The 12,005-nt window shown below is 37.7% G+C and overlaps 1 protein-coding gene across 3 annotated transcripts in view; it reads left to right on the forward strand.

The window, feature by feature from the left end:
* Positions 1-961: 961 nt before the first annotated feature.
* The window catches only part of arhgef10la (Rho guanine nucleotide exchange factor (GEF) 10-like a), a 181,120-nt gene continuing 170,076 nt past the window's right edge, over positions 962-12,005 (forward strand). For 2 of the 3 annotated variants that reach the window (XM_038280871.1, XM_038280870.1), the window contains exon 1: positions 963-1,318. The gene's annotated coding sequence lies outside the window, so the exon portion shown is untranslated. Of the gene's footprint in view, positions 1,319-12,005 lie in introns of all 3 variants that reach the window. The other variant, XM_038280869.1, reaches the window with a different exon arrangement.

A 12,005-nucleotide genomic window follows, 5' to 3' on the forward strand; every position in this document is an offset into this window, starting at 1 on the left:
GGCCTTTTCTTTGGCTACATATTTGTTATTTTTTGCTACATGCCTCCCCATCTTCTTGCCATATGTTTCTATGGCATAAATCAGTATCTGTGACCTGTTTTCATTTTTAAAAAAGAACATTGGCACAAACCTAGCCTGTATGTATTTTTTTGTATGTCATCGAGAGTATTTAAATGATTTTCAATCAGGAAAAAAATGTGCGATTAAAATGTGATTAATCGCGAGTTAACTCAGGCATTGATGCGATTAATCGCGATTAAAAAATGTAATCGATTGACAGCACTATAAGAAACATTATAATGTGATACATCTTGGCTTACTCATACAATAAAAAGTGTGTTTAAGTTGTATCAGAATAAACAAATTATGCCATGTTTTTTTTTAAGTAAAAAAGGACATATATTCAAAAAATAACCCTACTGCTTTGTATGTGACACTAACATGTGTGTCTGTGTTCAGTTGTTTATGTTGCTTTATGCTCATTTATTAACACCAGCTGTAAACCAGATTACATCATAGGATAATAAAGATATAATGGACCTTGCACTTTGCACCTTCTTGCAAAATAAAGTTGTTTAAATATCTTACCAAATGTTTACTTACATAGACTTGTTACCAAGCAAAGCCAATTGGTAAAAAAAAAAACCCTAACAATCCGCTGGAAATGAATAAGTCACTCCAGCATTCTCTGAACCTATTCCCCTCACAGGAAGTTTGGAGAAACAGCATTGCCTCTAATACCTCTTGCCCATCCCATTTTTCCTGAATATACCTCCTGATTGGTCCAAGCTCCAGCAGTTGCATTCTTATTGGCCAGTTGAATGGCTTGTTTGTCTCCTATTGGCCAACTGTGACTGAGCTGCCTTGTCCTGCTTTGTGCTGCTCTGTGGACAGCAGCAGGGGTCTGTAAAGTGGAGGGAGGGAAAGAATTGAAGAAAGGACAGATTGGAACTAGATGAGGGAAGGGGGTATTGGGTGGGGGGGTTATGTAAAAAAACTGAGTGTGAGAGAAGGAAGATTTAGTGTAGAACAGAAACAGACAGGCAAAAGAGGAAGAGCCAGAAAGGGGAGGGAGTAAAGAGAGCTACCTCATCTTGAGCTGCCAGTACACACGGTGCCGGGGAGAAGTTGTGGGAAAGTAAACAGCACAGGAGAATTCAAATCTGTGTTCTATCACTTGCAGCCCTCAAAGGAGACTATAGAGATGGGAGTGCTGTTGTAAAAACTGACTATTTATGGGATGTTTCTAGGATTAAAGGGTCACCAGGGAGTGCCTGAAGCTTCTTGGAGGACATAGCCTGCTGTTACTGACAAGAAGGTGAGATGTGCATTTACTTATTTTCAAGAAACACTGCTGATTTATTTACTTGATTTTGTCGTTGCTCTGTCTTTCTTTTCTCTCTCAGCATGTTGGAAAGAAAGCATGTTTGTCCAAATGGGGCTATTGATGGAGTTGAGTTGGGGGTGGGTATGCTGGTTTGTCCCTGCCTGGCTTTCAGCCTGACAGCTATACGACCAGCTAAGAAGACAAGAAAATGTGGAGGAGGAGAGCAGGGGATGGACAGGGCCGATAAAGTGAAGCCCTTTAGCAAAGTACACAACATCATGGACAATTAAACCTTGGGCCTGACTCAAAGAGCCGGCAGGGATAGAGAGCATGAGGCCTTGTTATGATAGCCGTAGTTTCCGTGACAGGCTCCAGGAAGGATGGTTAAGGGATTTACAGCTCATCCAAAATCCACACCTATAGCTGGCAATTTTTCAGCTTCAGTGCACAGCTCTTATTGTCCCTCAGGCCATTATTGTCCCTTGGCCGGGATCTGGCCTACACCATTCCAGTTTTGACGGTTGCTTCCCAGAGTACAAAAAGCCCCTCCCAGGATGAATTTCACACTGGCTCTCAGCAGAATAAGCGTAGGGGGGATTCTGGGAGCAAAGGGATGGGAGGGAGGGATCTAAGGGACCTCTGACACAGTCTCTGCTCTGACCAAAGAAATTTGCATTTTAAGCTGAGGCACTGTTTCAGCCTTTTTTCCCCCCCCGGATGTCCTAAAGCTTTCTTGTCAAAAACTCTCTGAACTTCTAGTCACAGCCTGAGACCTCTGAAAAACATCCACAATCCAAGCATGCATTGCTTTAAACTATCGCAAAGACTTCTGTCCACTGACAGTCATCTTTTATTAGACGAAAACTTGCTCTCACGCCATCATTCACAGGGCCTTGATGCTCCACTACACAATAAGTCATTTGATAGTGGGGACACGCCTTCCACATGTTCAGTGATATAATGTACAACAAGCCCAGTACAGTCATCTGAGATTGTCTGATCATTAACCCGCAGAGGGAATTCAAGGATGTCAAAGGAAGCTGACTTTTACGTAAAATACTTTTGTGTCCAGGCCACATAACCTCATTCAAACGCAACAAATCAGCACAACTACACATTTAACCAACAGGGATTTCCTCTAAGCGTTTGAAGATAACTGTACAACAAAAACATTTAGCTGTTTTGTTACAGAATTCTCTTTATGTTGTGAGAAAGCTGCCCTGTTACGGACCCTAATGTTTATTTGTTCTTAACTGACCTGTTTCTAGATGATACATTTTGAAGTCATGATAAGGAGGGAGAGAGCTTTGAACAAAAACACATCTTCTGTGAACCTACCAGCCATTGTTTGATGGATATCTTATTAGGGCTGAGTTTAAACCATTCTGCCTTCAAACCATTATTTTATAAGGTAAAATACAAAATAAAAATATTGCAGTCCATATTAGTTTGACTGCTCTGCACAGTTATTAGCTAAAGTATGCATCCATTACATGAATCTCTTGCTTTACAGTTTGCTAAGGCTGCACTATTTGATTGAGATCTATTGGCTGTGGGGACCATTGGAGAGCACTGTTCTTCCAGTCATATATTAATTTCCTGGGATGGTGAATCAGAAGACAATGCATTGTTAAATAACTTATACGTTGTAAGAAAGAAAAAATGTTTTTAAATTATTTTCAGCAAACCCCAACCTTCCAGTCCTAATGTTGCAGCAACTTTTCTGTTCTTAGCAAACAAAACTGAAACCTATATTTATATTCTGCTCCTGTAGCCCATTTGCTTCATTGCCCGTCCTGTTGTTGTTCTAGAGTAGACACACTGTGGATAACTTGGCTCCAGTGGGAGGTTATTTACATACTACACCATCTATTTTTCTGAGCATTCTCTTGAAACCAGTGTCTAAACAGATTTAAATGACTCAAATAAGACTTTTTAGCATCAATTATGTCAAGTTTAAAGTCACTTGAATCGCATTCCTGTCTTTTTCCATGATACTTGATTTTAACTTCAGCATGTTGACCTGCCATTTCTAGCTGTCTATGAACTGACAGCGATTAAATAGGTGTAACAATTGAAGGGCCTAGCTGGTCTATAGAATATCAGCTAAATGGATCAGAATGATTTTTGTTCTAATGTATTTGATTTATGGAGTTTGGTGTTTGGAAAGTGTGTTAAGGTGAAGCTAAAAGTCTTTTACATTGTAGGAGAATGTCGCCCTTTTGTTTGTGGAACTAGTCAGTGTACATTTTTATTATTTATTTTAGTAAGGTGATAGAAATAAAGCAGATTCTAAGATTTAAAAAGACACACTGTTTACGCATTGTGAAAAAAATTTTTTTAAATAATTTTTTATTAATACATTTGTGAAGATGTTGATGTTATATGATAATGTTAATTAGTGAAATTGAGGTAGAGTGTTTTTTGATGCAGGTCTGTTTTTGTTAGGTACAAGGGAAATGGGACAGTTTGGATAAGCTTGGTATTGCATTTCATGTTTCAAAACCAAAATCACTAGTTCTGAAATAAGAAATAAAAAATGTCTGTTGTTGTTTTTCTTTAGGGTTAGGTACTGTATATTCATTTTCCCTTCTGCCTCACGCTCTGTTTTTTACTTTAAGGGTCTAATTTGTTATTAGCTCACCCAAAATAGTTTTTATGTGAAATTCTGGAACTGTTGAACTGTAAGCTAGAATGGCATTAAATCTTTTAAAAATGTGACTTCAGTAGATTTCTATTTGCACATATCTAGTTTGGGACATCAGAAAAGCAAACCGCTAACTATTGTGCTGATGCTACAATCAGCACTCTTTGTTACTCTTAGCACAAAGTATTAAAGATAACTACATGTCTTAATAGATACTGAGGGCAGCAGTGGACGGTAGCAATAAAATTACTTTATCACAGCAATAATTACTTTGAGATATATCTTATAATGCATATTGTTTTTACTATATCCAAGTCACAACTGTTTGCCAATCTTTGGTCTAAGTCGTAGGTCTTCCAATGAAGTTTATTCCAGAACTTGGCAAGACAAGACATTAACTAATCCTACCAAAAGTTTATTGTTACATAAGAAGAAAATATCTAGGATATATTTGCTGATTTTCTTATTTTCAAAACCACTTGTTCAGTTTTCCTAAGTAAAAACAAATGAAGACCTTTAAAAGATGAATCAATTAATGCACAATTCCTAACAGATTACTTCCTTTAGGTAAGACATGGCCACCACTAAATCTTGCAACTAAAAGCATGATTTGTATGCCTAGCTGGTTCCACAGTAAAGCAGGGAAAAGTTCTGCCTTCAAACCTAGTACTTGAAACTGTAGAAAACACAATAAAACGTACATTCTGAGTAATGCAGTTCTGGGTAAGGATAACAGGCAATGAGGAGATTGCTGATATATGATAGGGGGCCATCAAAAAGAGCTTATTTGATTCTGACAATGGTGGCTCAGGGTGTAGAAGTTTGTTCTTTAAGTGGTTAGGTACTGGTTTGAGCCCCTACTCCATCTGTCTCTGTAGTTGTGTCCATGGGGTAGACACCGATGTGTGGCGGCCTTGCTTCTATCAGTCTGCCCAAGGGCAGCTATAGCTACAATGTAGCTTGCCACCATCACAGTGTGAATGTGTGAATGACTGAATCTAGTGTAAAGTGCTTTTGGGTACTTGGATGTGATAAAGCGCTATATAGTGCAGGCCTGTATTAATTTATTTCCTAAAGGCAGCAAGTACAGAGATTGCAATAAAATAGAGATGGTCTTTTACTTAGTCTTGTCAATATATTTTCGAATTACCGGTAGAAGGAAATGTTTTACACCTGTTGAGGTCATTGAAGATAACCCAAAGATTTGTACATAAGGTATGAGGAGCATCATGTTTAACATTGCGGTGTCCATATAATCTGTAAAACTCCCTGCATAATTATAATAAAGCAATTTATATGCATGACAAGCGGAACACTATGGTAATAGCCGTACTGCTCCACTTGTGAAAGTAAAATCTGTTGGGCTCTTTTTGGCATCAAGACAATTATTCTTATTGCCACATTGCCAGACAGAACAATGTTAAAATAAAAGAAAAAGAAAAAAAGGAGCGTCATGTTTATGGGTAATCAAACTAAAATCTTTCAGCCTTTTTGTTTGTGCAGGATCCAAAATGCATGCTGCTATGAAGGTATAATGACTAATATCAGCTAAGACAGATCTGCAGAAGAAAAATATTTAAACTATGGTAACCCAAAAATTTGAAAATATTCAACATCAGACTCTCTTTGATGTTGATATTTACTTTTTAACGTTATGGGAGAATAATTCAAACTTTTTGACAAATGTATTGTTGTATTGCAATGTATTATAGTAACAAATATTAATTAAAATGTAGATAAAAGGAAAATTCAGACACCTTGAAACATCTACCGTAGTATTAGTTTTAAAGCCTCTTTAGATGTGCTTATTATTATCTTTTATGTTGAAATTAAATAATTCTGTGACACACTTATTTTTCTATACAGACTTTAGTATTTCAGCCAGCCATTTATGTTTTGTTTGATTTCTTGCATTACATGATAAATAAAATGGCTTCTGGTTGATGCCTGCTGTGTTCTTATCTGTGTTCAGCATGTGAAAAGTACAGCAAGAAATGTTTCCTTTTCATCGTTGTGTAATGAAAACAATTGGGAGATAGGAGGTAGAGGTTATTCTAACTGTGTCCTTGATTAATGGGATTTCATCAGCATCTCTCTGCTGTGTGGACTGACATTCCTCTCTTCAGCAGAGGGCAAATGAAGGCCAAGCTGACTGCCGAATGCATAATATATTCCTACATGTCTTGAACGCTGTCAAGACGAATGTAAACCTGAGGGGAAAATGCAAACAAATCTTCATCGAGGTCTGTGGATAATGCATCATGTTGTGTGTAAACTACATTATTGCATTCAATATGTCAGCTGCAACGCTGAAATTATGTTAAAGTTGAATTTAAAATAACTGTAACATCTGAAAGATATAGTCCAGAAATAGACTTTTTTGTATTACGAGGAAGTGTGAGGGTAATGTTGTGTTGAAATGAATCCATGAAATCCATAAATGCCTGTGAACAGCCTCCCACTCAGATTATTATGCCTTTTGACAGCCAAAAAAGACATATTCCATCTGTTCTAGTGTCCCTGTTTGCGGTTTGTAAATTGGCCAAGTAACATCAGAATCTCTTGATAGGAAGTCTGCAGGGATACAGAAGAAGGAAGTAGAGCCAGAGGCAGAATTGCTTCTTCCTGCTACATTTTGTTGTCAGTGGTCTGTCATTGAGTGTTGTTGTGCCGTTTTCTTAAAAGAAAAACCTTCAAGTGTTTCTGCTTGTGGTAATTTTCTGTGAGATTTTGCGGTGCCATTTATTCAGTCATCATCATCGTCTGCAGTCTGCTGTTGTCTGTTCATGCACCAGACTCCCTCTTATCAGTCCTTTGTGCATTTCTTTGCTGTTGGTCATATATTCTCTGTAAAACTGTTGAAAGACCTAGTAAAGGGAATACATCAGCTCTACAAAAACCTCTAGGGTTCAAGATTGAACTTGCTTCTTATTGGCTGTGTATATTGTAAATTTTGGAACTGAAGAAAGATTTCCTTGGACTACTATTTCTAATAAAAGTAGGACAACAGGGAGCTGAGAAGGAGTTAGGCAACATAAATCAGCAGACAAGTACTAAACAGATGCAGCACTGTTAACTAAGACTGAATGGAAATAAACTGGAGGAGTACCAAGAGCCACGGTATGCAAATCAATAAAATATCTTGATTAAAACAAGATCATAGTGAAATACAATGCAAATGGATGTCCAAGACGGCCATACATTACCCTTATAAATGTAAGCAATACCAATCTATAACAGTGCATAGGCTTTTATGTGACAGCTCTCCAATAATTACTGAAAACGTGTTGAGTGTTTTCTTTGCTCTATGTAGGTCAGAGACAGAAGTGTGAAGGGTTAGTTTCATCTCTATTCTTGTATGTTTCTTATTTTCCCCATAAGAATGGCTTTCACACAACTCTGCTCCTGGGGCTCTTTATTTTTCTAAGCAGCTATCTTTTTCATGTGCTGTTCAAATATCTATATGCTTAAAGAAAGCCGCTGAGGATATTTTATTTCAACCCGAGAAGCTAAACTTTAAGGTATCAGATCTGTTCGCAGGTAGAACTTTTAATTTAAGACACCAGCTTTTTTACATCTCTTAGTGTTATTTTGCTTTACTCTGTCCATCTCAGTGAAGTGTACAAGAGAGAATGTTTGCTCAGTCAGTGTGTCTTTATTCTGTAAAAGAATAATGACAAATCTACATCACTGGTTTTTAGAAATAAAATGTGGAGCTTTTATCCAACTAAACTATATTGTCTGCATTCACCACAACACAGGCTGCACATCCACCACCCAAATGACCTTTGTTGTAATCAGCACTGCTCTGATAAATGCAGAAACAACGCAAGGCAGGTTTTCCAACCACAAAACGCTCTTTGTTATTTTCACCACTGAGTGGGACAAACAACATAGCTGTGTTTGTGGCACAGAGGATGTATAGTAAAGTGGCTTGAAGGCTGTAGTGGACTGGAATAATTGTTAGGTGAAATGCTTGTCTTTACAAAAAATATGCCTGCTTCTCAAAACATAGTTTTTATTATCCTCATTATTATTATAAGTTTATTTGATAGGGACAGATGCACAGTAACAAACTGAGTAAAACCGCAGTCCTAGAGTATATCTTTATCATGGTGAATATAGCATTGGATAATTTGTTGCTCTTGTTCCTGGATGGTCTTTTAAAAACAGTCTATATAAAATACTACAACAAACAAACTAATGGTTATAGACCAACATGTGCAGTTATGAACTTAAAACGGTGACAAAACAGTAAATATTATTAAAATGCAATTTTTGGTGGAACAATTGCATGGTTTGTTTTTCAAAATGGTGAAGTTAGTTACGAACTTCAAACTGACAGGGAGTTAATGCCAAAGAACAGGGCCTCTATCTGAGAGAGAAGTTTTAGCAAAAGAGTCAGCTCTTGTGGATCGGCTGAAGTTCTGCTTTTAATGTATGACTCAGACAACTTTTATTGTTATTTCTTATACACAAAGCGTATATGAAACAAAATTTCATTTAGTACAGCTTTTCTGACAGTAAATGAACATTTTCATTCCATAAGCAAATGTATACATTTGCATGTGGACATTAAAAGATCTCTTTAAACAGAAAAAAAATGGTGCAGCAGTGAAATCTGGTTTGCTTCTTCTGTAGCCAACCGGGCCAGATTTAGCAGGCTTTCTAGTGGTTTGACAGTAGTGTGGTTAGTCTGTAACCAAACGGTAACTCTGTAAGACTTCAAGGCCATGTTCATAACCAGCAGGCTAACAAATTCAATTTTTCAATGAGTACTTGCTTTCTCATATAAACTCGATGTATGGAAAATGTCTCTAAAAATGTTAACAAAGCAATGTTTGCTTTGTAATGTTGCTTTTGAAATGATGAAAAACATTAAATCAAACTGGATTATCAGTTGTAATCCTTGCTTGAAGCAAATAAAATAGGGAAACTGGTTTTGCTATTTAAAACAAGTGTGCATCTGAATCAGTGTTGTGTGTTTGCTCATCCCAAAAGATTTAATAGGTTTGCCATGACGGGCAGCAACATGTCGGTACTGAACTCTGACTGCTGAAAATGCATATGATCAATATGAAAAGCTTAAAAGAAAAAGAAACAATAAGATGCCACCTCAAAAAAATCTGTGTTTTTTTGGACTTCTCCAGCAGCACTATTTTTTAATGCAGTGCAAACATGTATGTTTTGGCCACAATAAAATGTGGAGAGAGAACTGCTGTGTTTGAAAGGATATTGCTGCACAATTTCAAATGAATCTATTCTTTTGAGAAAACTGGGGGGTATTTTCTGCTTTTTTCAAAGCCATCACTATTTTCTCACTGTACAGTAGTTCTAATAGATTAAGTATTAAGCAAAACAGAGACCTAATTAAGGGATAAATGATATTATGTCCTATATTGCATTGAAAATGTAATAATTAAACTGTGTGCATTACTATATTTACAATCCTATAATAATGCTGATCCTTTTAAGCTAACAATATAAGTTCATTATCATTTGTCTAGTTCACTATTATTTGGATTATTTGCACTGTAAAGCTAACTTTTTAAACCATTAGCAATTTTTAGTTATAGACCTGGCAACTAGTCAATCTTAAAAGAACATGATTCAACACCTACACTTGTTTCTTTTTATTTTAAGGATATGGTATAATATGGCGACAGTGGCGTTGGATGGAGGAGTTTGCCCTGTAATCGAAGGGTTGACGGTTCAAGCCCCGACTCCGACTTTCATTGTCGTTGTGTCCTTGGGCAAGACACTTCACCTGCATTGTCTACTGATGGTGGTCAGAGGGCCCGGTGGCGCCAGTGTACGGCAGCCTCGCTTCTGTCAGTGAGCCCCAGGGCAGCTGTGGCTACAATGTAGCTTGCCACCATCAGTGTGTGAGTGTGTGTGTGAATGGGTGAATGAATGTAGTGTAAAGCGCTTTGGTCAAGTCTCCTAACTTGAATAAAGGCGCTATATAAGTACATGCCATTTACCATTTACCATTTAATATAAATCCAACCTGGAGAGACTTACAAAGAGAAAGTTTAGGAAATACTAAATTTATTTATTCATGTGACACAATCAGATTATTCATAACTTTTCAATCTATGCAAGGACTTATTGACTCTCTGCAATCCCTCACACTAAGCATGAATGCAGCGACAGTGGAGAGGAACACTCCCTTTTAATAGGAAGACATCTCTAGTAGAATCAGGCTCAGTGAGGTGCCATCTGCCGAGGCCGACCTGTTCAAGGAAGCAGAAGTAGATAAAGATATAATCAAAATTAGTTTTTTGGCGCTGGCGCTCTGGCAGAAGACTTTGATTATCTGAATCAAAATACCCCTGGATGAGTAACCTAGAAATAGATGAGAGTAGTCTTCCCCCAGGGCCTGGAATCTGGTGGAGAATTTAGCCACAAGGTGATGAGACCGAGAACAGTCTGAGAATGAGGGAGGAGGAAGGAGAGTGAAGCTGGGACAGTGAAGGGGATTTTGAAAGATGATTGGCTTCGTAGAAGGTGTGGCTCCCCAGTTGATTAGCTGTAGCTGAATGAGGGACATCGCAGGTGCTTCAGGTGAAGCTGTCTTCCAGATTATATTTACGCTTAAGTTTAATTACTCCTATAACTACACATAAATAATTCCTGCTGAACATAGTAAATCAAAGGATTTGCTGAACATTTGCAAAGATTGTTGTGTTAATAACACAAGCATTTGTAGCCAATAACTTAATTTTAAAAATAAAAATCTATTTGGCAGTTCCTCTTTTATTAACTAACCTTTGTGAATAATATCCTAAAGAAATAATAATAGATATCATATTTTTCCTTATTTGCTATTAAGACAAAAAAAATTGTCATTTTCACCTGGGAAAAACAGACTCTCATATGGACAAGCATCCCAGCCAGAACTATGGGGGTTGCCATTTCTGTTGGTTTCTGCTGAGAACTTCCGGGAGCGTCTTGGAGTGTGCTCTGTGGCGTGAGGGAGGAAAAGTTGGAGATTGAATGGTTTGTGGTCATTGTCGAAGAAAGCCACTCTGTATTGGGTTAGATAAAGTCATAAAAGAGTCATGTTGTGACTGCTCCTACACCACATAAAACTCAATGGAAACAGGAGGGCAGCTGGCCCTGCTTTTTCCCCCCAGGTGCCATACCGGAGTCTTTCCTGCAGCAGCAGGTTATTACAGAATGGGAAAAGAAATCAGGTGTAACTAGCAGAAAATGCTTGGTGGTAAAAATAAATTTATACACCCATGAAAGAGGTGTCTTACCGAAGATGATGGTGGATTTTAACAAGGCAATTTCTTATGTGCCACAGTTAATCTGGCAGGTCTAGGTGGGGAATGTAAGCAGTTTCACTTATTTATAGTATATATCCATGTCTTGAACGCCACCTGAACACTAAACATTGCACATCTGGCTAAGAAGTCTCCGCAGCAGCTTTATGTCTGAGCAAACCGATGAAGTCTGGTTTATTTCTGATTATCCTTAGAAACTTCTATAGCTGCATAACTAATATTATCTTGACCAGTTTCATCACAGTCGGGCATACTGTATCAGCACTTCTTGATTAGGTGGTTCGCAAACCTCTGCAGGCAGTGGTACAGACAGCTAAAAACATCAACACGACTGTCAGAATCCAGAGAACAGCTGTCACCATCCTCAAGACCCCCACCCACCTTTAGTGGGGACTTTTCACACCTATCGCTTCAGGCTATAGGTAAGGAAGTGGGAGAAATTGGATACAGTTCTTCAGACTGAGGATCTCGTTCTTTCTTCCTTCAAGCTTCTTAAACTGCTGACACTTCTCTATAAACACATTGTGTATATACACTAGTTTTATGTAGATGATCTTACTATCATTTGATCATGAACATTTTGGTTTGCTCATTGCTTGTAGCAATATATCCCATTTTTGCAACCATCTCTGTGTATTTATTTTTGCTATTACTTCTCAAATGTATTTACATTTAGAGTATTGAGCAGACGAAGAATTTAGTTACTCAGGAAGCATGTTTTTGGACTGTGTAATTGATA

This window comes from Cyprinodon tularosa, unplaced genomic scaffold (genome assembly GCF_016077235.1).
Source record: "Cyprinodon tularosa strain WSP-4 unplaced genomic scaffold, ASM1607723v1 ctg165, whole genome shotgun sequence".
Lineage (NCBI taxonomy): Eukaryota > Metazoa > Chordata > Actinopteri > Cyprinodontiformes > Cyprinodontidae > Cyprinodon > Cyprinodon tularosa.